This window comes from Gossypium arboreum, chromosome 8, assembly GCF_025698485.1.
Source record: "Gossypium arboreum isolate Shixiya-1 chromosome 8, ASM2569848v2, whole genome shotgun sequence".
Taxonomy (NCBI): Eukaryota; Viridiplantae; Streptophyta; class Magnoliopsida; order Malvales; family Malvaceae; genus Gossypium; species Gossypium arboreum.
Genome location: NC_069077.1, coordinates 67,746,380 through 67,773,082, shown reverse-complemented (window position 1 = coordinate 67,773,082; position 26,703 = coordinate 67,746,380).

Here is a 26,703-nt window from a genome sequence, read left to right as displayed (position 1 = left end):
TGAAGTCATTCTATCCGGGCTAAGACCAAGGCATTTGTGCAAATCGTGATATCCGGGTTAAGTCCGTGAGGCCTTGGTGCGGGTTACCATAACCGGGCTATGTCCCAAGGCGATTGATCGAGTAGCGACATCCGGTTAAACTCGAAGGTATGTGGTTTGAAAATTATAAGCTTGCTGGAAAATTTCAGCTAATGCACTTGTGAAATTTCCCAATGACAAGGTAAGTGCGGTGTGTGCTTATGCGCTAGGAGTAAGAGCGTGTGAATATCCGCTCCTATGATGGAACGAGTTATCGGCCTTAATGAAGCCGTTATTTGTGTATGAACATAAGAGTTGGGATGGTGAAGTAAGTATGATTATGTGAATGTGCATTAATGAAATGATGCATTTAACTATGTGAATGTATTGCTGTAATTAGAGTTGATTATATTCCTTGAGACTTACTAAGCATAAAAATGCTTACTCACGCTTTGGCTCTCGGTTTTCTAGATTTCGCTCGATAGCAATCGGATTCGGGATCGTTGAAGTCAAGTCATCCACACTATCAAGCCTCCATTTTGGTATAAATTTTGGTTGAACTTGAGATGGCATGTATAGGACTACCTCTTGTTTGTTAAATATGTTGTAATGTAAGTATGTACGGCCATGCGAAAATGGCTCGAAAAGGGAAGCATGAACTTAGACTAATTGTGGTTTGTATGTATATATTTGGTGTCATGATGTGGCTATGGATTGAAATGGGAATGTTGGTCATATGATCAGCCATTGGCATGGTTAAAATGATCATATATGAACCTATGTATGGCAAGACTAGTTGGTTCATGGAGACTACCAAATAGGTAAGACCTACCTTAAAACAGATGCTGCCAGCTGCAGTGGCGTGAATGTGAAAAATCACCAAAATTCATAGGAATGGAATTAAATAGTGAATAAGCTATGTAAATGAACCTTGATGAGTCTATTTTCTTATGGAAGAAACGAAATGGTCATAGGAGTTACAGGTTAAGAGATATTAAAGCTATTGTGAGACAGGGCCAGAATGGTTTCTGGGTTCCCTGTCGCAACTTTAAAATTTACTATAAATTATCCAGAAAGAATTAGGCGACATACCTTATATGTACAGATTCCATTTTGAGTCTAGTTTCATTTGAAACAAACGGCACCAGCATTAAAGCCCTGTACAGAGAGATATTCAAGTTATACCGCGCGAAGGTCAGAGCAGTCGATCCCTGTAACATGGGTGACTTTAACTAATAAACTGTACCAATTGGCCCGACCAAAATTCTAGAAATAAATCCATGGATGGATATATGAGTCTAAATTCAGGAAAATTTACGAAACCAGTTTCCGAGTTTTGAAACTCGAGATATGATTTTAAGGCGACAGTGACGCAGTTTTTCCAGCCTGACTGGAAATGTCCAATGGATGGGCAAAACAAGTGAACTTGGCTTGCTAACCCCTCGTGTCCGACACCGGCGATGGTCTCGGGTTCGGGGTGTTACAGTTTGGCACTAAGTGTGCGTTTTAAAATAGCTTCAGCTATAAATAGCACTAAGTGTACGAATTGGAATAGCTTTGGCTATATGAGGCACTAAGTGTGCGACACCGAGATAGCTTCGGTTAGTTAAGATGGCACTAAGTGTGTGAGATTGTTATAGCTTCGGCTAATCATTAATGTACTAAGTGTGGTAATTATTAAATCATGGAAAGACTTCCAAACAAATTAATGTATTTGAACGAGAGGTGAGAATGAAATGAATAAATATAGGAAAGATTAGGTACGTACGATACCTATGTCGTAGATGATACTATGTGTATGAAGCTTGATAAACTTGTATGAACATGTTAAGTGTGATGGAATAGAATTGAGAGATGATTTGTGAACAACTAAGTAATTATTAGATGATGTTTCATATTATATAAACTGTTGATTATATTTGGTACGAACTTACTAAGCTTTTAAGCTTACTGTGTGAAATGTTTTCTGTCTTACACTGTTATAAAGCTAGCTCAAATCCGGGGATCGTCAGGGACTCATTCACACTATCAGACATCTATTTTGGTACCATTTTAAGAGTTGTATATATTATATATGGCATGTAAGTATTTGAATATGTTTTGTAATGTGTATATCATGCCATGTGATATGGCTAGATTATGGTTGAACTTATGTTTTGATTTTAATATATGATATGTGATGCAAAAATGATATGTTTGGTGTATATCTATGACCTAGTGAGAAATGGTCAATTTGGTGAGTTGGTAAAGTGATATAGTTATAGAAATGGTATAATTTTGGCATGAGGCTGGATGTGAAATATTGAGATAAGGATATGTTAGGATGAATGAGTTTGCTATGTGATTTTTGGTATATTTTGAAGTGGTTAAAAATGATGAAATTTGTTGTTAACACAATGGCATGAATGATGTATGTTTTATTTGTGAATTGGTTGAGAATTTGGTATAAAATGGTTGGTTTTGATCATGTAGGGAGGACCCAAAATTAGGGTGGCAAATTGGCATTGTAAATGGCCTATTTTTGTCCACACGGGCAGAGAGATGGGCGTGTGTCTCAGCTGTGTGTGACACACAGGTATGTTACACGGCCGTTTGTCCCTTGGGGTACATTACGATTTAAGGTCAGCATACCCTACAGTTTTGACACGGCCTAGACACACGGGCGTGTCTACTGGTTGTGTGTGGCACACGGGCACATGGGCGTGTGGTCTATCGTGTGACCCAAGTTAGTAACCTCCTAATTTTCACATGGCCTGGCATATGGGCGTGTATGTAGCCGTGTGGATAAGTCAGTATGTATGCCCTATTTTGCCACAGCCTAGACACACGGGCGTGTCTAATGCCGTGTGAGGCAGAAAGCTTGTTCACACAGGCGTGTGACCTTTATAACTTTGAAAAATGTTTAAGTTTCGAAAAAATTTTCTATGCATTTGATTTAGTCCCGACCCCTTTCTAATGCATGTTTAAGGTTTCGATGAACTAAGGAAGGGACTTTATATGGATGTTTGATTATGATATGATGATGTATGACTTTTTTATTGTGAAATGAATTTAAAATGTTCCGATTGTCCGGTAATGCCTATTAACCCTAGTCCGGTGATGGATATGGGCTAAGGTGTTACAGAATATGTGTACCAAGAAATTTTGAGCTCATTCGGAAGATTTTAAACAAAGTACACAATAGTTGTTTATCAGTACATCCGGGAAGCACGATAATGTATAACGATTTGAAACAGCATTATTTGTGGCATGGCATGAAATGAGATATCTCAGAATTTGTTTCAAAATGTTTGATTTGTAAACAAGTTAAAGCTGAACATTAAGTGCTCTCAGGTTTATTACAGCCCATTATGGGTCCTGAATGGAAGTGGGATAGAGTAACAAAGAATTTCGTATCTAGCTTGCCCTTGTCTCTGAAAAAGAAAGATGAAATCTGGGTTGTCGTTGACAGATTGACAAAATCAGCTCTATTTTATTCCAGTATGTACAGATTTCTCGCTTGATAAATTAGCTGAGTTATATATTTCTGAAATTGTGATATTACATAGTGTTCCCCTATCTACTGTTTCAGATAGGGATCCAAGATTTACTTCGTGATTTTGGAAGAAATTGCAAGAAGCTTCGGGTTCAAAGCTGTATTTTAGCACTACATTTCATGTAACACCTCACACCCGGCCCAGACATTATGGCCATTTCCGGCGTGTTACATTGAAGTGTTTTAGTGAAAGTCGTGTTTTCATTGAAAACCCTTCTTAAAATAAAAGAAACCTTAATTAACTTTAAAAAAAACCTTTCAGTTACGAAAGCCTTGTTTAAAACATTTGATTTAAAAAAAAAAACTTAGTTGCTGAAACGTAGAAAACATACTATAATTTAAGAAATCCATGTTCAACTTCTCGTAATTACAATGAAAATAATAATAATAATAATTCAAGTAATAATAACATAATGAAAACCTTATTACAATTTGATCTGAACACACTTAAAAAGAAATAAAAACTTAAATGCTTAAAAAAAACCAAGTCCGAATTATCTTGCTAGCCGGCCACCCAGAGTCCCTCCAAACATTGAACCTTCTACTGAGCATCACCTGAAAATAAAATAAAAGAAGGGGTGAGTTTTTGAAAACTCAGTGTGTACAACCCTCGATGAGAAACAAGCATTCAAAGAGAAATCATCAAACATGCAATGCAATCCCATCCAAATTATCCATCTGCTACACACCAGTTCCATCCCCCGTCACACTATATGGGGATATAAATACCGACCCACCCAGCCCATACACCAATGATAGCCCGGTTGCGGAACTACCTTCATTTACATATTGGGCTTTAAAAACCATCAATGGATCCACGATTGTCAGGCAACCATGCGATCCTCATATACTTCCTCCGTTGCATAGTTCCCACCCCATATGCAACCTAAGCAGAACATCATACGTATGCATGTCACATCCATAAAATGTACATTCAACACCTAAGGGTATTTTGGTCATTTTTTTCTTAGGGGAATTTTGGTAATTTTCCCTTAATTATGGTTTTCACTTACCTTGACCAGTTAACAAGTCTCGCGAGCTAATATGAACGAATACTATGCACCAGGTAGGATTCCAGAAAAGAGGAGGTGGGTCATTAAGACCGCTTAAGTACCAACCTCTCCCTAGATCCAATCCTAGACATGCATATACCCGTTGCCACACCTTAACCCTTTGACTTATCAAAGGTCATAATATATTAATTAAGTATTATGTAGTTATCATATACTAGGCCCAAAACCCTTTACAAAGCCCAAAAAAATTCACATACATGTATCTGGCCCATTAAGCCCAATTATATTCATATGGCCCATTCGCTCAAATCACCTGTATATGGCCCATTAGGCCCAAATCACATTTATATGGCTCATTAGGCCTAGTCATATTCATATTTATGCTCACATACAAATTCTTATCACATAGCACCAATATTCAATTTTTTCCTATTATTGGCGCAACAGCCCATCGGCCCATTTAGCCCATTCTGGCCTGTATGGCCAAATCACAACCCTAGTCCACAGAATCACTCGTGGGTCTCAGGCAACCTATTAGTCTCCCCCTTACGAGTGTTCGCACACTCGCAAGACTACCGTAGCCAAACTTTCGGCTTTTCGGCATTTTGGCTTTTTGGCATTTCGGCATTTCAGCTTTTGTCAATCGATAGTGTATATGCAGTGTATGTACACACCTGGTAGGCAAGGATGCTGCGATTTCCTTAGCCCAAACCTACAATCGATATCACTCAAAGATTAATCTCATATACTTATCGAATACTTTACCAAAAGCCGGAATCTCACCTTAACCTTACCTTGCGCGATAAGTATAACAACCCCTTTACTAACCACGATCAACTCCTAGATCTACACTAATCGTAACTATTAAAACTAGAATAATAGGTGACTCGTATCCAACACAAGTCCCCTTACCTTACTATGGCTATTCGGCCAACTTTAGCCAATGGATGAGGAATACTTACCAAAACTGCAACACCTAAGAGGCAATTCGGCAATGAGCTAAGATCCGAGATCCGATACTAATTCCCTACCACAGTTGATTAGAAAGAGTCAGGGACAATATTTGATACTTAGCAGAGAAACCGTTTGGGAGAACAACACTTGCACTAGATTTGATAGAAGTAGAAGGAGTAGTGATTGCACCAAGGGTATTCGACTAAAGAGGTTCGGCCCTTTACGATTTTGAATAGGAAAAGAGGGTTATTCAGCTCCAAGGAAAAAGAAAGAAAAGTCAGCAATGAGGTAGAGGAAGAATAGAATTTGGCACAAGGAAGGAGAAAAAGAAAAGAAAGGCAGAGGGTTTTCGGCTTTCAGAGAAAAGAGTTTCTGGTAATAGGGTGAAGGAAATTCGGTCATTAGCATCATACCCTAGAATTCGGCACTTATTTATAAGCTTTATATCCAAATTTTCCCATGCCCAATTCCCCATTCGGCTCTATCACTTCTCCTGTCTCATCTCCTCATTTTTCTCCCTGATAACCCCTTGATCCTTTCCTTAATTTTTCTCTCCTGAACACTTCCCTTGGAGTCCACTTTAACGCCACTTCCATCCTTCTAGAAGCTCAAAATTAAACTTCTAAAAACACTAAGCTAGGATTTGAACCTGGGTCCCCTTGCTAGCTATTAACGCCACCTCCCTACACTCTAAGTGGCATCACTTAGCCACTCTTCCACAAGGCTTTTTGCTGCTATTTTCCACTATCTTTATTTTAAAGCCCAACTACTTGCCAACCCTGATTCTTTTAATAACTAACTTATAATTTCTTCTACCCCATAATTCGAACTCAAACCTTGACCAAGACTTACCTTTGCGTAATTAACACTTAACCAGAATTATTAAGCATAAAATGAAAAATTCAAGATTTCAAAATTTTTGGGGCGTTACAACTCTACCCCCTAAAAGAAATTTCGTTCTCAAAATTTCTAACTACTAACACAGACTACCACACCATAATTTCGCTACACACTCTAATTCCAACTGAGGTAAATAGCACACTATAGGTAAGTACGTACCATTATTCGCCTCTGGAGCATCTACATCCTCTTGACGACGTGCTGCATAGACCAAAGCTGGCTGCCTTGCCTCAGCATGATCAGCACCTCTGCCTGGTGCTTCATGACCCAAACCGTTTCCACCCCTGGCCTGATCATAGCCTCTCGACGGTAGCTGACCACCCGTCGGTGGCTGTACACCACCTCGGTCCACGACTGGCACCTGAGCTGACATTCTATGGCAATTCCTGATCTTATGCTCTATAGATCCACAAGCTAGACAAGCTCGTCCTCTTCCAACCCTCACCTACATGACCTTTCCCATAATCAGTACAAAGTGGCACCCCTGGATTAACAGCAGGGGGCGCTGCTCTATCTGGCCCATTACCTCTCGCCCTAGCCCTAGGCATCTGTCCTACACTAGGAGTCTCAGCCTCCCTCTTATTCCTACACCTTTCTTTCACCTGATTTAAACGCTCGGTGCGCTTTACCTCCTCCACTATCTTTGCCTTCTCTACCAACTCCGAGAAAACTCGCTCCCTTTTTGGAGCTATCAGTACCCTAAGGCTATCTCTAAGTCTATCTTCAAACCTCATGCAACGCTCATACTCTGTTGCCACCATTGCTCTCGCATACCTACTAAGGCGTAAAAACTTCGCCTCATACTCTGCCACCCATTTGTTCCCTTGGGTCAAATTTAGGAACTCCTTGCTTTTAGCATCCACATAGCTTACACCCACATACTTCCTTTGGAATGCAGCTTCGAAAAACTCCTAAGTGACCCGCTCCGGTTGGGTGCCCTTTTTCACTGTCTGCTACCACTAGTAGGCTTCTTCCTTAAGCAGTGACACTGCTCCTTACAGCTTCTGCTCAGGTGAGCAGTCCAGGTCTTCCATTATCCTTTCAGTGACCTCCAACCAATATTCTGCCACATTGGGAGCCACGCCAGCCACGCCCTTAAAGATCTCAGCCCTGTTCGATCGAAGTCACTTCGAAATAGACCCCCGATTTCCACTGCCATGATTAGGCCAGTGACCCTTTCTAAAATTCTCAGCATTGCCTGCGATAATGCATCTTCTCTCACTGCCCGATCATACGGTCCATTCCCAGCCATAGGTGAGGCCAGAGCCTCTTCTACTCCAATATTGGGCACATGGCCCGATGCCGACGATTCAGCCTTAAAATTTCCGCGGCCTCAGCCATGACCCCTTGCACCTCTTCTAGCACTCATCGTTGATTTGCGTATTATCTGGATTAGAAATTTTATGAAGTCTTAGTTAGTTTCAACAATTAACCTGATGTTTTATGGAAGTAATTAAAGAGAAGATTGTTTTCGAAAATCTTCTACAGTTTCAAGTTCCTGCGGGCTTTGGTTCCATACAGTTTCAAGTTCTACAGGTAGGATTCCAGAGAAGATGAGGTGGGTAATTAAGACCACTTAAGTACCAAGCTCTCCCTAGATCCAATCCTAGACATGCATATACCCATTGCCACACCTTAACCCTTTGACTTGTCCACGGTCGCAATATATTAATTAAGTCTTATGTAGTTATCATATACTAGGCCCAAATTCCTTCCAAAGCCCAAACAAATTAACATGCATGCATCTGGCCCATTAAGCCCAATCATATTTGTATGGCCCATTAGCCCAATTCACTTGTATATGGCCTATTAGGCCCAAATCACATTTATACGGCCCGTTAGGCCTAGTCACATTCATATTCATGCTCACATACAAATTCTTATCACATAGCATCAATATTCAGTTTTTTCCTATTATGGGCCCAACAGCCCATTCTAGCCCGTATGGCCAAATCACAACCCAAGTCCACGGAATCACCCGTGGGTCTCAGGCAACCTATTGGTCTTTCCCTTATGAGTGTTCACACACTCGCAAGACTACCGTAGCCAAACTTTTGACTTTTCGGCATGTTGCCTTTTCTTCATTTCGGCATTTCGGCTTTTGCTGATCCATAGTGTGTGTGTAGTGTATTTATACACCTGGTAGGCAAGCGTGCTGCGATTTCCTTAGCCCAAACCGACAATCGATATCACTCAAAGATTAATCTCACATACTTATCGAATACTTTACTAAAAGCCAGAATCTCACCTTAACCTTACCTTGCGCGATAAGTATAACAGCCCCTTCACTAACCACGATCAACTCCTAGATCTACACCAATCGTAACTATTAAAACCAGAATAATAGGTGACTCGTATCCAACACAAGTCCCCTTACCTTACTATGGCTATTCGGCCAACCTTAGCCAATGGATGAGGAATACTTACCAAAACCGCAACACCTAAGAGGCAATTCGGCAATGAGCTAAGATCCGAGATCCGATACTAATTCCCTACCACATTTGATTAGAAAGAGTGAGGGACAATATTCAATACTTAGCAAAGAAACCGATTGGGAGAACAACACTTGCACTAGATTTGACACAAGTAGAAGGAGTAGTGATTACACCAAGGGTATTCGGCCAAAGAGGTTTAGCCCTTTATGATTTTGTATGGGAAAGAAGGGTTATTCGGATTCAAGGAAAAAGAAAGAAAAGTCAGCAATGAGGTAGAGGAAGAACAGAATTAAGCATAAGGAAGGAGAAAAACAAAAGAAAGGCAGAGGGTTTTCGGCTTTCAGAGAAAAGAGTTTCTGGTAACAGGGAGAAGGAAATTCGGTCATTAACTTCATACCCTAGCATTCGGCACCTATTTATAATCCTTATAGCCAAATTTTCCCATGCCCAATTCCCCATTCGGCTCCATCACTTCTCCCTTCTCATCTCCTTGTTTTTCTCCCTGATAACCCCTTGATCCTTTCCTTAATTTTCTCTCCTGAACACTTCCCTTGGAGTCCACTTTCACGCCACTTCTATCCTTCTAGAAGATCAAAATTAAACTTCTAAAAACACAAAGCTAGGATTCAAACCTTGGACCCCCTTGTTAGCTATTAACGCCACCTCCTTACACTCTAAGTGGCGTCACTTAGTCACTCTTCCACAAGGCTTTTTGCTGCTATTTTCCCCTATCTTTATTTAAAAGCCCAACTACTTGCCAACCCTGATTCTTTTAATAATTAAATTATAATTTCTTCTAACCCTTAATTCAAACTCAAACCTTGACCAAGACCTACGTTTGCGTAATTAGCACTTAATCGAAATTATTAAGCATAAAAAGAAAAATTCAAGATTTCAGGATTTTGGGATTTTGGGATTTTTGGGGCGTTATATTTCACCGGCAAATGGATGGTCAATCCGAACGAGTTATTCAGATACTTGAGAATATGTTGCATTCTTGAGTTTGAAGGTAGCTGGGAAAAATATCTACCGCTGATTGAATTTGCTTACAATAATAGCTTCTAATCAAGTTAAAGATGACACCATACGAAGCTCTATACGGTCGTAAATGTTGAACACTTCTTTGTATTAATTTGGGTTAAATTTGGGTTAATGAAATGAGCAAAATAAGATTCAACGGGTTGATCTGATCAAAGGGACTAAAGAAAAAGTGAAAGTAAAATACGATAGTTTGAAAGTAGCTTCGGATCGACAAAAATCATACGCAGACTTGAAACAGAAAGATATTGAGTTCTAGATCAAGGATAAAGTGTTTTTGAAATGTCAACGTGGAAAAAGATGTTGTGGTTTGGTCGAAAAGAGGAATTGAGTCCGCGATTCATCAGACCGTATGAGATTACTAAGGAAGTTGGGCCAATGGCATATCAACTATCACTATCGCCAGAGTTAGAGAAAATACATAATGTATTTCATGTATCAATGCTACGAAGATATCGACCCAACGCTTCACATGTCATTTCCCCAACCGAGGTTGAAATTCAGTCTGATATGACATGTTGAACAACCAATTCGAATTTTAACTCATGAGATAAAAGAACTGATAAATAAAAGAATCGCATTAGTGAAAGTATTGACATGGGGTTTGTGACAGCCCAAAATTGACCCTAGTCGGAATGTGGTTTCGGGACCACAAAACCGAGGCATAAAAATAATTAAAAATTTATTTTGATGCCTATGATATGTGTTAAATTGTGTATGACATTTTGATGTTTCAATTTAGAATTATAAATGTGAATTTCACTAGAAAGGACCTAGTAGTAAACTTTGAAAGTATGATGGGGAAATGTGTGATGACTAGTTGAGCATGCATGCAAAAATAAGGGATTTGCATGTCAAATTTCCCCAAAGATGGTATAGTGGCGGCCATGACAAGGGAATATGGGCAAGGAAAACATGTTATGACATGTTTTGTTAATGCATGATGTGATAAATGATAAAAAATTAAGCATGTAGGAAGAGAAACAAAAATCAAAATTTGCTCATCCTTCCCCCCTTTGCGTTGAGTGAAAGAGAAGCAAAGAAAAAATTTTGTTCACCTATTTTTCTCTTCTTTGGCGAAAATACTAAGGAAGAAGGAAGGATTTTTGCTTCATTTTCTTTGTTTAGAAGAGATCTAGAAGGAAATTTGGCTAAACTTGCAACAAGAGTAAGGTATGTATGAGGTTGTGTTGGGAGTTTCATGCATGTTTTGGTTGCTAATTTGATGTGCATGTTAGCCATGGCTCAAATCTTTGTTATGCCATGGAAATGGCATTTGGCCAAAGTTGTTATGGTGATAAAGCCATTGCATGCTAAGTGTGAAGCTTGATGATGATGCATGCAATGATGGATTGTCTACTCTTGAGTAAGATTTTGAGTTTTCTTTTTGTTTAACCATGATTGAAGTTGAAAAGGGCATGATTGTCATATTCGCCATGATGCATTCATGAGCATGGTTCATGCTTCTTGCATGTTAGTTAAAATTTGTGTTTTGGATGGCTATGGACACCTTGAAATTCGCCATGCTCATATATGTATATATATGTTTGCACATGATGTTTTGGTTATGAACTAAGTGATGAATATATTGGTTTAAAGAAGAAGATGTGGAAGAATGCTTGTGAAATTGCAAGCACAATTCGGCCTAGCACACATATAAGTGCTTGATGCTATATTATAAGTTTTGGGCCACAATGTGCAAAGCATTAATTAGTAAATTGCATGCTGTTTTTGTGAGGTATTAAGTGCAAAATTTACCTCAACATGTACATGAATATTCGCCTTGGGTAGCCTATTGAAGGCCTTAGCATTTCCTTGATGCTCGAATAAATTGTATTGAATTGCTTGATGTAGTATAAAATGTGCATGACCATTGTGTATTCAAGCTAAAGGGTGGCCATATGACCATTTAAACTCCTTGTCATATTCGCCATAAGCTAGCACAATGAGGTTTTAATAAATTGAATTTGTTTGAATTAGCTCAAGAGCTTAGAGGCCACAATTGGACAAGGGAAGGAGAAAGTGATCGAATAGCCGAAAAAGCCGTTCGACAACATCCGAGGTAAGTCCTCAAGAAGTGACCCTACTTGAATTGTGTGAAATAAAGTATGGATGTGTATTGATTATTGATTATGTGTGCATGAGTATTTGAATTCTACCGGGCTAAGTCCCGAAGGCGAATATGCTTGTGACTATAATTGTGTTTGAGCCTTAGTAACGAAAATGAATTATGTATGTCCAATGATAATTGATGTATGTGTTCATGGGAAATTGAATGATATCCGGGCTAAATCTCAAGACAATTATGCTGGAAATTATATCCGGTTAAGACCGAAGGCAATTGTGCTAGTGGCTACATCCGGGCTAAGACCAAGGCATTCGTGCGAGACATTCTATCCGGGCTAAGACCAAGGCATTTGTGCACATGGTTATATCCGGTTATATTCAAGAATCTTGGGCTGGAGGTGAGTGTTGGTTGCTGTAATAAATTCAATGAGTACACTCAAAAAGCCCAAAGAATGAGGTACGTTTATATGTGCATTGGAAAGTCGACATGTTTGAGCAACATTCGCTCAATCGACTAATGAATTTCAGTTATTGAATTGATTGATACTTTGTGAAATCATATAATGATGAAGTGTGAACTAAGAATGTGTATTAACGAAATGATGCATTTGGCTATGTGAATGTATTGTTGTAATTAGAGTTGATTATATTCCTTGAGACTTACTAAGCATAAAAATGCTTACCCCGTTGCTTTGGCTCTCAGTTTCTAGATTTCGTCAAGCAATCGGATTTGGGATCGTTGAAGTCAAGTCATCCACACTATCAAGCCTCTATTTTGGTATAAATTTTGGTTGAACTTGAGATGGCATGTATAGGACTACCCTTGTTAGTTAAATATGTTGTGATGTATATATGTACGGCCATGTGAAAATGGCTCGAAAAAGGAAGCATGAACTTAGACTAATTGTGGTTTGTATGTATATTTGGTGTCATGATGTAGCTATGGCTTGGAAATGGGAATGTTGGTCATATGATCAGCCATTGGCATGGTTAAAATGATCATATATGAACCTATGTATGGCAAGACTAGTTGGTTCATGGAGACTACCAAATAGGTAAGACCTACCTTAAAAACAGATGCTGCCAGCTGCAGTGACGTGAATGTGAAAAATCACCAAAATTCGTAGGAATGGAATTAAATAGTGAATAAGCTATGTAAATGAACCTTGATGAACCTTGATATTAAAGCTATTGTGAGACAGGGCTAGAACGGTTTCTGGGTTCCCTGTTGCAACTTTGAAAATTTACTATAAATTATCCAAAAATAATTAGGAGACATACCTTATATGTACAGATTCCATTTTGAGTCTAGTTTCATTAGAAACAAACGACACCAGCATTAAAGCCCTGTACAGAGAGATATTCAAGTTATACCGCGCGAAGGTCAGAGCAGTCGATCCCTGTAACATGGGTGACTTTAACTAATAAACTGTACCAATTGGCCCAACAAAAAATTCTAGAAATAAATCCATGGATGGATATATGAGTCTAAATTTAGGGAAAATTTACGAAACCAGTTTCGAGTTTTGAAACTCGAGATATGATTTTAAAGCGACAGTGACGCATCTATTCCAACTTTGATGAAAATGTCAAATGGATGGGCAAAACAAGTGAACTTGGCTTGTTAACCCTCGTGTCCGAACACGGCGATGGTCTCGGGTTCGGGGTGTTACAATTTATTGGAATCGAGCCACGGTTTAGTCGATTCTAGGACTACCGTGATGTGTTTGGGGTCTAGCTATACATGCCATTAAATGATGAATCGATAGTGTGATGATTTCGACAATTTGACTTTGTGTTTGTTTATAGCAATGGATCCCGATCCCAACCGAAGCGATAGCGATGATGTGGAGAGTGTGGCGCTGCTCAGCGCAAGGGACAGCAACCGGGACTCTCAACCTATGGCCAGCAATCCTAATGACGAGGCTAGGCAAGCCTTTTATAGTGTGATGAGCGAATGGTTTAATCAATACATTCGAACCAACACGGTGCTCCACAACCTCCATTCCCGAAAAATGCAACCCCGCACCTACAATACCTCCGGTGATCGACCAAATAAGGTCAAGTAAGCCCCAGTCGATAGGATTCAAAACATGGGGCCACTTGAATTTAAGGCTACGGATGATGATGATGCCGAGCGAGCTGAATTTTGGTTAGATAACACTATCCGGTGCATGATGAGCTATCCTGTACACCGATGAGTGCTTAAAGTGTACCATCTCCTTGCTACGTGAGTCCGCCTACTATTGGTGGAGTACTCGACTTGTGTGGTGCCTAGAGAGCAAGTGACTTGGGAATTCTTTCAAACCGAGTTCAAAAAAGTATATCGATCGAGATTCATCGACCGAAGCGGAGGAATTTCTTGATCTTAAGCAAGGTTCTATGTCCGTTACCGACTACGAACGAAAGTTTGTGAGGCTTAGCCATCGCGAGAATGCATTTCGTCCGAAGCTATTATGTAAACGCCGAGGATGGGCTGAATGATGATATAAGGATGTTTGTTGGCATTCTCGATATCGAGAGTTCGTAGTACTTGTTGAGCGAGCTTGTAAAGCGAAGAGCTTAGAAAGGAGAAACAAAAAGCGATGTGGGAACTGGAGAATTCGAAGAGGTCCTCGGAAAGTCTCTTCAACAAGCATCGAAGAGATTTCGAGATGATGCAAGCGGTCTAGAGGCATTTCGGGCTTTTCTAGACGAGGACGCGATCGACCCCTGTGACCACACGAGTCACCTCGATCGCCGGTGGTGGAAATGATCGTAGAGAGGGCGGAGTGTCCACATTGTGGCAAATGGCATTCGGGAGCTGTTGGTTTCGTGATCGCTCTCGCTATAAGTGTGGATCGGCCGACCACTTTATGAAGGATTGCCCGGGATGCATGAGCAGAATGTAAGTCGAGTGCAAACCCGGGTGCTACCATCGCCGAGGTAGGCCACCTAGAAATATGGGCAATGTCGATGGCGGTCGAGAGGATCTAGAGATGCTACCATCGATCGAGGCTCGTGCTCTGCTAGGACTTATGCCATACGCGCACGCGAGGATCTTGCCTCTCCGGATGTTATTACCGGTACTTTCACTCTTTTCAATACAAATGTGATTGCTTTGATTGACCCTGGTTCTACTCATTCATATATATGTGAAACCTTAGCATCCAAAGAAGACTTTGCCCATTGAGTCTCATCGAGTTTGTAATTCGGTGTCAAACCCCTTGGGTCATTACGTGCTTGTCAACAAAGTGTGCAAGAAAAGTCCCCTAGTGTTCGAGGTTCTTGTTTTCCGGCGGACTTGATACTTTTGCCGTTCGATGAGTTCGATGTTATTCTTGGTTTGGATTGGTTGACCATGCACGATGCGGTTGTAAATTGCAAGAGCAAGACTATCGATTTGAGGTGCGAATAATGAAATAATTCGGGTTGAGTCTACGGACTTAAAGGGGTTGCCATTTGTAATATCGTGATGTTGGCCCGAAATATGTAAGAAAAGGGTGCGGCGTACCTTGCGTCGTGTTCGATGACAAGGAATCGAGAAGAAACCCGAATCTGTGCCCGTGGTTTGTGAATACCGGATGTTTTCCCGAAGAATTGCGGGTTTACCACTGTTCGGAAATAGAATTTGGCATTGAATTGGTACTGGTACCACTCCAATTTCGATAGCTCCGTATCGTATGGCACCAACGGAATTAAAGGAGTTGAAAGCTCGATTGCAAGAATTGGTGGATAGAGGTTTTGCTCGCTTGAGTTTTTCGCCTTGGGGTGCGCCGGTGTTGTTCGTGAAGAAGAAGGATGGAACCATGCGATTGTGCATCGACTATCGTCGACAATAAAGCGACGATAAAGAACAAATATCCGTTGCCACGTATTGATGACTTGTTCGATCAACTCTGAAGGGAGCCTCGGTGTTCTCGAAAATAGATTTGAGATCGGGCTACTATCAATTGCGAATCCGAGATTCGGACGTGCCCAAGACCGCCTTGAGCGAGATATGGTCACTATGAGTTCCTAGTGATGCCGTTTGGGCTCACTAATGCCCTCATGGTATTTATGGATTTAATGAATCGGATCTTTAGACCATATTTGGATCGATTCTAGTCGTGTTCATTGATGACATCTTGGTCTATTCAAGAAATGAGACCGAACATGCTGAACACTGCGGTTAGTGCTGCAAATTTTACGGGATAAGCAATTATATGCTAAGTTCAAAGCAAGTGTGAGTTACGGTTAAGAGAGGTTAGCTTCTTGGGTCATGTGGTATCTCATCGGGTATTCGAGTCGACCGAATAAAATTTCAGCCATACTTAATTGGAAGCCTCAGAAATATTCTTGAGGTTCGAGCTTTTAGGGCTTGCTTAGGTTATTACCGACGATTTGTAAAAGGCTTCTCAACGATAGCCACGCCGATGACGAAGTTACTCCAAAAGGACGTTAAGTTCGAATGGACGGAGAAATGCCAAAAAGTTTCGATCAATCGAAAACTTATTTGATTGAAGCCCCAATTCTAGTGCAACCCGAGTCCGCAAAGAGTTTGTCATCTATAGCGACGCCTCTCTACTTGGGTTAGGTTACGTATTAATGCAAGAAGGTCGAGTTGTGGCCTGTCGTCGAGGCAATTAAAGCCACATGAGAAAAATTATCCGACTCATGATCTCGAATTGGCGCCATCGTATTCGCCTTAAAGATTTGGCGACATTACTTATTTGGTGAAAGGTGCCATGTATACTCGGATCACAAAAGTCTCAAATATTTGATGACCCAAAGAGACTTAAATCTGCGACAAAGACGTTGGCTCGAGCTGTTAAAGGATTATGAGTGATCATTGACTATCACCCGGAAAGGCGAATGTGGTTGCGGATGCCTTGAGTCGTAAATCGTTATTCACTTTACTGACGATGAATGTGCACTTGTCCATCGTCCGATCCGACGGTGTGTTAGTGGCTGAATTGAAAGCCAAACCATTATTGACACACCAAATTCGAGAAGCTCGAGAAAGTCGACGACGAGTTGGTTGCAAAAGCGGCTGCATGTGTTCGAACAAGGACTCGGAGTTTCAAATCGACGATGACGATTGTTTGAGGTTCAAAAGTCGTCTGTGTGTCCCAAAGAATTCGGAACTCATTTCGATAATTCTGAATGAAGCCCATTGTAGCCGAATGGCAATCCACCCGGGGAGTACGAAGATGTACAATGAATTGAAACGTCGGTTTTGGTGGCATGGTATGAAGCGAGACATCTCCGACTTTGTTTGAGATGTTTAATATGTCAACAAGTGAAAGCGAAACATCGGTGCCTTGAGATTACTTCACCAATCACGATACCCGAGTGGAAATGGGATCGAGTCACAATGGACTTTGTATCCGGATGCCATTGTCAGCAAGTAAGAAGGATGCGGTTTGGGTCGTGGTAGATCGATTGACTAAGTCGGCCCACTTTGTCCCCGTACGTACGGATTTTTCAATGGACAAATTAGCGGAATTGTACGTTTCTCAGATTGTGAGATTACACGGGGTGCCTATTTCTATCGTGTCGGATAGAGATCCGAGATTTACCTCGTGAGTTTGGAAAAAGTTGCAAGAAGCTTTGGGTACCAAGTTGCATTTCAGCACCGCCTTTCACCCCCAAACCGATGGTCAATCCGGCGGATAATTCGGATACTTGAGGATATGTTAAGATGTTGCGTCCTCGAGTTTAGTGGTTCATGGGAACAGATTTGCCGTTGATTGAATTCGCTACAACAACGACTTTCAATCAAGTATTAAGATGGCACCCTACGAGGCCTTATACGGTCGTAAATGTAAATGCGCCATTGTTTTGGACCGAGCTCGGTGAAAGCAAGATTTTCGGGTGGATTTGATTAGGGATGCTGAGCAGAAAGTGAAAGTAATCCGTGAAAGTCTGAAGATAGCCTCCGATCGTCGAAAGTCGTGCAGCGGATCTGAAGCGTAAGGATATCGAGTATCGTGGGTGATAAAGTGTTTCTCAAGGTATCGCCTTGGAAAAAGATACTCGAGTTCGTAGTAAGGGCAAGTTGAGCCCGAGGTTCATTGGACCATATGAGATATCGAGCGAGTCGGTCCAAAGGCATATCGCTTGATTTTGCCCCGAACTCAAAAGGTTCACGATGTCTTTCACGTTTGATGCTTCGACGCTATAGATCCGATCCATCGCACGTGATTAATCCATCGAAATTGAAATTCAAGCTAATATGAGTTATGAGGAAGAACCGATTCGTATCCTATCACGAAGTGAAAGAGTTGCGAAACAAGCGGGTTCCGCTAGTGAAAGTGTTATGGCTCAAGCACGGGATAGAAGAAGCTACTTGGGAGACCGAGAACTCTAAGAAAGAGCGATATCCAAACCTATTTACGGTAAGATTTTCGGGACGAAAATTTCTTAAGTGGGGAGAGTTGTGACAGCCCAAAATTGACCCTAGTCGGAATGTGGTTTCGGGACCACAAAACCGAGGCATAAAAATAATTAAAAATTATTTTGATGCCTATGATATCTGATAAATTGTGTATGACATTTTGATGTTTCAATTTAGAATTATAAATGTGAATTTCACTAGAAAGGACCTAGTAGTAAACTTTGAAAGTATGATGGGAAATGTGTGATGACTAGTTGAGCATGCATGCAAAAATAAGGGATTTGCATGTCAAATTTCCCCAAAGATGGTATAGTGGCGGCCATGACAAGGGAATATGGGCAAGGAAAACATGTTATGACATGTTTTGTTAATGCATGATGTGATAAATGATAAAAAATTAAGCATGTAGGAAGAGAAACAAAAAATCAAAATTTGCTCATCCTTCCCCCCTTTTGCGGTGAGTGAAAGAGAAGCAAAGAAAAAATTTTGTTCACCTATTTTCTCTTCTTTGGCGAAAATACTAAGGAAGAAGGAAGGATTTTTGCTTCATTTTCTTTGTTTAGAAGAGATCTAGAAGGAAATTTGGCTAAACTTGCAACAAGAGTAAGGTATGTATGAGGTTGTGTTGGGAGTTTCATGCATGTTTTGGTTGCTAATTTGATGTGCATGTTAGCCATGGCTCAAATCTTTGTTATGCCATGGAAATGGCATTTGGCCAAAGTTGTTATGGTGATAAAGCCATTGCATGCTAAGTGTGAAGCTTGATAATGATGCATGCAATGATGGATTGTCTACTCTTGAGTAAGATTTTGAGTTTTCTTTTTGTTTAACCATGATTGAAGTTGAAAAGGGCATGATTGTCATATTCGCCATGATGCATTCATGAGCATGGTTCATGCTTCTTGCATGTTAGTTAAAATTTGTGTTTTGGATGGCTATGGACACCTTGAAATTGACCATGCTCATATATGTATATATATGTTTGCACATGATGTTTTGGTTATGAACTAAGTGATGAATATATTGGTTTAAAGAAGAAGATGTGGAAGAATGCTTGTGAAATTGCAAGCACAATTCGGCCTAGCACACATATAAGTGCTTGATGCTATATTATAAGTTTTGGGCCACAATGTGCAAAGCATTAATTAGTAAATTGCATGCTGTTTTGTGAGGTATTAAGTGCAAAATTTACCTCAACATGTACATGAATATTCGACCTTGGGTAGCCTATTGAAGGCCTTAGCATTTCCTTGATGCTCGAATAAATTGTATTGAATTGCTTGATGTAGTATAAAATGTGCATGACCATTGTGTATTCAAGCTAAAGGGTGGCCATATGACCATTTAAACTCCTTGTCATATTCGGCCATAAGCTAGCACAATGAGGTTTTAATAAATTGAATTTGTTTGAATTAGCTCAAGAGCTTAGAGGACCACAATTGGACAAGGGGAAGGAGAAAGTGATCGAATAGCCGAAAAAGCCGTTCGACAACATCCGAGGTAAGTCCTCAAGAAGTGACCCTACTTGAATTGTGTGAAATAAAGTATGGATGTGTATTGATTATTGATTATGTGTGCATGAGTATTTGAATTCTACGGGCTAAGTCCCGAAGGCGAATATGCTTGTGACTATAATTGTGTTTGAGCCTTAATGTGAAAATGAATTATGTATGTCCAATGATAATTGATGTATGTGTTCATGGAAATTGAATGATATCCGGGCTAAATCCAAAGACAATTATGCTGGAAATTATATCCGGGTTAAGACCGAAGGCAATTGTGCTAGTGGCTACATCCGGGCTAAGACCAAGGCATTCGTGCGAGACATTCTATCCGGGCTAAGACCAAGGCATTTGTGCACATGGTTATATCCGGTTATATTCAAAGAATCTTGGGCTGGAGGTGAGTGTTGGTTGCTGTAATAAATTCAATGAGTACACTCAAAAAGCCCAAAGAATGAGGTGCGTTTATATGTGCATTGGAAAGTCGACATGTTTGAGCAACATTAGCTCAATCGACTAATGAATTTCAGTTATTGAATTGATTGATACTTTGTGAAATCATATAATGATGAAGTGTGAAGTAAGAATGTGTATTAACGAAATGATGCATTTGGCTATGTGAATGTATTGTTGTAATTAGAGTTGATTATATTCCTTGAGACTTACTAAGCATAAAATGCTTACCCGTTGCTTTGGCTCTCGGTTTCTAGATTTCGCTCAAAGCAATCGGTTTGGGATCATTGAAGTCGAAGTCATCCACACTATCAAGCCTCCATTTTGGTATAAATTTTGGTTGAACTTGAGATGGCATGTATAGGACTACCCTTGTTAGTTAAATATGTTGTGATGTATATATATGCGGCCATGCGAAAATGGCTCGAAAAAGGAAGCATGAACTTAGACTAATTGTGGTTTGTATGTATATTTGGTGTCATGATGTAGCTATGGCTTGGAAATGGGAATGTTGGTCATATGATCAGCCATTGGCATGGTTAAAATGATCATATATGAACCTATGTATGGCAAGACTAGTTGGCTCATGAAGACTACCAAATAGGTAAGACCTACCTTAAAAGCAGATCTTGCCAGTGCGATGGCGTGAATGTGAAAAATCACCAAAATTCGTAGGAATGGAATTAAATAGTGAATAAGCTATTTAAATGAACCTTGATGAGTCTATTTTCATATGGAAGAAACGAAATGGTCATAGGAGTTACATGTTAAGAGATATTAAAGCTATTGTGAGACAGGGCGAAGCGGTTTACGGGTTCCTGTCATAACTTTAAAATTTACTATAAATTATCCAAAAAGAATTAGGAGACATACCTTATATTTACAGATTCCATTTTGAGTCTAATTTCATTAGAAACAAACGAAACCAGCATTAATGTAACTCCTATGACCATTTCGTTTCTTCCATATGAAAATAGAATCATCAATGTTTATTTACATAGCTGATTCACTATTTAATACCATTCCTACAAATTTTGGTGATTTTTCACATTCACGTTCTCTAAATTTGGCAACATCTGCTTTTAAGGTAGGTCTTACCTATTTTGTAGTCTCCATGAACCAACTAGTCTTGCCTTACATAGGTCCACATATGATCATTTTAACCATGCCAATGGCTGATCATGTGACCAACATTCCCATTTCAATTCATAGTCACATCATGACACCATATTTATATATACAAACCGCAAATAGTTTAAGTTGATACTTCACTATTACGAGCCATTTTCGCATGGCCGTACACATATACATCATAACATATTTAAACCAACAAGGGGTTGTCCTATACATGCCATTTCAAGTTCAACCAAGAATTTATACCAAAATGGGGGCTTGATAGTGTGGATGACTTCGACTTCAACGATCCGAATCCGATTGCTATCGAGCGAAATCTAGAAAATCGAGAGCCAAAGCAATGAGTAAGCATTTTTATGCTTAGTAAGTCTCAAGGAATATAATCAACTCTAATTACAGCAATACATTCACATAGTTAAATGCATCATTTCATTAATGCACATTCACATAATCATACTTACTTCACCATCCCAACTCTTATGTTCATACACAAATAACGGCTTCATTAAGGCCGATAACTCGTTCCATCATAGGAGCGGATATTCACACTCTTACTCCTAGCGCAAAGCACACACACGCACTTACCTTGTCATTGGGAAATTTCACAAGTGCATTAGCTGAAATTTTCCAGCAAGCTTATAATTTTCAAATCACATACCTTGAGTTTAACCGGATGTCGCTACTCGATCAATCGCCTTGGGACATAGCCCGGTTATGGTAACCCGCACCAAGGCCTACGGGACTTAACCCGGATATCACGATTTGCACAAATGCCTTGGTCTTAGCCGGATAGAATGACTCGCATACGAATGCCTTGGTCTTAGCCGGATGTAGCCACTAGCACAATTGCCTTGGTCTTAACCCGGTTATAATTTCCAGCATAATTGTCTTGGGGCTTAGCCCGGATATCATTCAATTTCTCATGCACACATACATCAATAATCATTGGACATACATATTTATTTTCGTTACTAAGGCTCAAACACAATTATAATCACTAACATAATCGCCTTGGGACTTAGCCCGGGTATCATTCAATACTCATACACATAAATCAATAATCAATACATCCATATTTCATTCCACATAATTCAAGTAAGGTCACTTCTTGAGGACTTACCTCGGATGTTGTCGAACGGCTTTTACGGCTATTCGATTACTTTTCCTTCCCTTGTCCAATTGTGGCCCTCTTAGCTCTTGAGCTAATTCAAACAAATTCAATTTATCAAAACCTCATTGTGCTAGCTTATGGCGAATATGACAAGGAATTTAAATGGTCATATGGCCACCCTTTAGCTTGAATAGACAATGGTCATGCACATTTTATACTACATCAAGCAATTCAATACAATTTATTCGAGCATCAAGGAAAAGCTAAGGCCTTCAATAGGATACCCAAGGCGAATATACTTGTCCATATTGAGGCCAATTATGCACTTAATACCACACAAAAACAGCATGCATTTTACTAGTTAATGCTTTGCATATTGTAGCTCAAAACTTACAATATACAATCAAGCACTCATATGTGTGCTAGGCGAATGTGCTTACAATTTCACAATTATTCTTCAACATCTTCTTCTTTAAACAAACTTATTCATCACTTCCTTCATAACCAAAACATCATGTGCAAACATATATATACATATATGAGCATGGCGAATTTCAAGGTGTCCATAGCCATCCAAAACACAAATTTTAACTAACATGCAAGAAGCATGAACCATGCTCATGAATGCATCATGGCGAATATGACAATCATGCTCCTTTTCAATTTCAATCATGATAAAACAAAAGAAAGCTCAAAATCTTACTCAAGAGTAGACAATCCATCATTGCATGCATCATCATCAAGCTTCACACTTAGCATGCAATGGCTTTATCACCATAACAACTTTGGCCAAATACCATTTCCATGGCTTAACAAAGATTTGAGCCATGGCTAACATGCACATCAAGTTAGCAACCAAAACATGCATGAAACTCCTAACACAACCTCATACATACCTTAATCTTGATGCAAACTTAGCCAAATCTCCTTCTAGATCTCTTCCAAACCAAGCATGAAGCAAAAATCCTCCTTCTTCCTTAGTTTTGGCTCAAAGAAAGGATGAACAAAATTTTTTCTTTCCTTCTCTACAACTCACGGCAATGGGGGATTACCACACTCACACACATTTTTTTTCATTTTTTATCACCCATACACCTTTGTTTATTATTTCACCCTAATGCACCAACAAAACATGTTTCATGACATGTTTAGCCCAACCTCCTTGTCATGGCCGGCCACCACCTATAAAGGGGAATTTGACATGCAAGTCCATTATTTTGCATGCATGCTTTAATTAGTCATCACACATTTCCTATCATACTTTCAAAGTTCATTACTAAGTCCTTTCTTGTGGAATTCACCCTTATAACACTAAATCAATCATCATAAAATGTCATACATGAGCACACACATATTATAGGCATCAAAATAAATTTTAATTATTTTTATGCCTCGGTTTTGTGGTCCCGAGACCACCTTCCGACTAGGGTCAATTTTGGGCTGTCACAATTAAAGCCACATGCAGAGAGATATTCAAGTTATACTGCGAAGGTCGAGAAGCGATCGATCCTCGTAACATGGGTGACTTTAACTAATAAACTGTACCAATTGGCCCAACCAAAATTATAGAAATAAATCCATGGATGGATATATGAGTCTAAATTTAGGAAAATTTACTGAAACCAGTTTCCGAGTTTTGAAACTCGAGATATGATTTTAAAGCGGCAGTGATGCAACTATTCCACTGATTGAAAATGTCAAATGGATGGGCAAAACAAGTGAACTTGGCTTGTTAACCCTCGTGTCCGACACGGCGATGGTCTCGGGTTCGGGGTGTTACAGGGTTCAAGAAGCTACATGGGAACCCGAGAATGCTATGAGAAAACAATACCCGAACCTATTCACTGATAAGATTTTCGAGGATGAAAATCCCTAAGGGGGAGAGTTGTAACATCTAGTTTTTGGTCAAATAGGAATAATGGTTTCAGGACCACAAATCTGAGGTTGAAAATATTTATTTTAATATCATTTTAAGTGTTTACAGCATGATAGCATGTATGTGTGAAAATTTCATGAAGTAATTTTATCGTTTAAATGGTAAATTTGAGAAAAAAGACTAAATCGCGTAAAATGTAAAAGTGTCGTTCTATTAGCTAAAGATGTTTAATAGCTATAGAACCTAAAATTTAAGATCTTTAAATGGTAAATATACCATAGTATGATAGTGGATGATAGTGGCATGGCTTTGGTGTAATTATTAAATGTTTTAAAGGTTAAATAATTAAATTGTTTATTAAAGGTGAATTAAATTAAAACAAAGCCAATTTCTATAATATTTTAGCATCTTCAACCGATTCTTCTTGTCAAAATAGGGTTATGGATTCGATAACTTCAATCTTGGCATTTAGGTATGTATTTTGTTCAGTTTTTAATGATTTTTATATTTTTGAGATCGTTGCTTCGTATTCTAGCTAGCCCAAGGACTAATTAGTGAAATTGTTAAAGATTTTAAGATTTTTCATTGATGAGTTTATGTTTTATTTGGTTTTTGAAGATGAAATATGAATTTTTGATGATATATTTTCATGTTTTGTTAAGTGATTTTTGATGAAAATGCATAATAGGGATTAAATTGTGAAAAGTACAAATTGAGTGGTTCAAATGTGTAATAAATGAAAGTTTTGGCCTGCTAGGTGCACTATGGTAAATTGACTAAGCTTGGGTTTATTGAAATTGTGTGAATTTTGTGTATTTGTGAAATTGGAACTAAATTGATTAATTGTGAAAGTTTAAGGGCTAAAGTGCAAAGAGGCCTAAATGTATGCTTTGGACTAAAATGAATGAGTGGTTGATTAAAGAAGTTAAGTTTTAATATATTTAGATCAAGAAAAGAGGAATCCAGAATTAGATCAAGGCAAAAGCAAGATTATCGAGTAATTGACTCATTTCGTCGTTTTCATACTCGAGGTAAGTTCGTATGTGACAATTTCATTATAAAAGTATGTTAACTGCTTTGATATTGCCTAAACTGTGATTATGAGATTTTCATTAATGTGTGGATTGTAAATATGATTCTATGAATACATTCGAAGATGGAATGACAAGCTAGAAATCCCGATTGAACGTTAGGAATAGATTTTGGATACTAGTGACATGTTATAAGATGATATATTGATTTGGCTTTGGGCCATGCATATCGGATGAGTTGGCTTTGGGCCATGATATTAGCACTTTGGGTGCAAGTTATACCGATTTGGCTTTGGGCCATGCATATTGAATGATTTGGCTTCAGGCCATGATAATTGTTCTTCTGATAAGTTACCTTGATTTGGCTACGAGACATGGTATAGGTACTTATCGTATGTGACTATTGAGTGTTCAATTTCTATTCCAAATGGTTTAATGGGTAAACGAATGATGTGGTTGAGAAAAAGGTTAGTACAAAGTGATATAGGTATGTACAGAACTTATTTGAGTATTAAATAGAGGAAGTTCAATAAGATGGTATCTAATCATGTTTTAAGACATGAGAAAGGTTTGTAGTTAATGTGAAATTGTTTGATTTACGTTTATTCGATGAATTAAGTTATTTACATACGAGCTTACTAAGCTATGAAGCTTACTTCATGTTATTTTTCTATGTTTTATAGTGACTCAAGGCTGGCTCAGATTTGGAAGTCGTCAGGAACATCATCGCACTATCGGACATCTATTTGGTACTTTTGAGTTGTGCATATATGGTATATAGCATGTATATGCTAGGTGTGATATTTTGGTTGTGTTTATAGCCACGGGAGTTGGCTTGTAAATGATATTAATGTTGATGTGTGTTTGGCTAATAGAAATGGTTTATTTTGACATGTATGATATGAACATGGTTAAATGAATTGTGGAGTTTAAATGCTTGATAAATGCTTTGATAAGGTATGATTTTTGAAGTTGAATTGATAAGTATTTGATTAGGTAAATGGCATTGAATTAAGTATTGAAATTGGTTGAAATGGATATTATATGAATTGTGCATTTTGTTGATGTTTTTAGTTGCCTGATTAAATGATGAAATGGTACCATTTTGATTGTTTAGGTGTGCATGAATAATGATGGAAAATTGGCCTTACAAATGGCCTATTTTTGTCCACACGGGCAGAGGTACGGGCGTGTCTCTAAGCCATGTGTGACACACGATCATGTTACACGACCATGTGTCCCCTAGTGCTGTTATTAAAATAGAGTCAGTATGCCCTA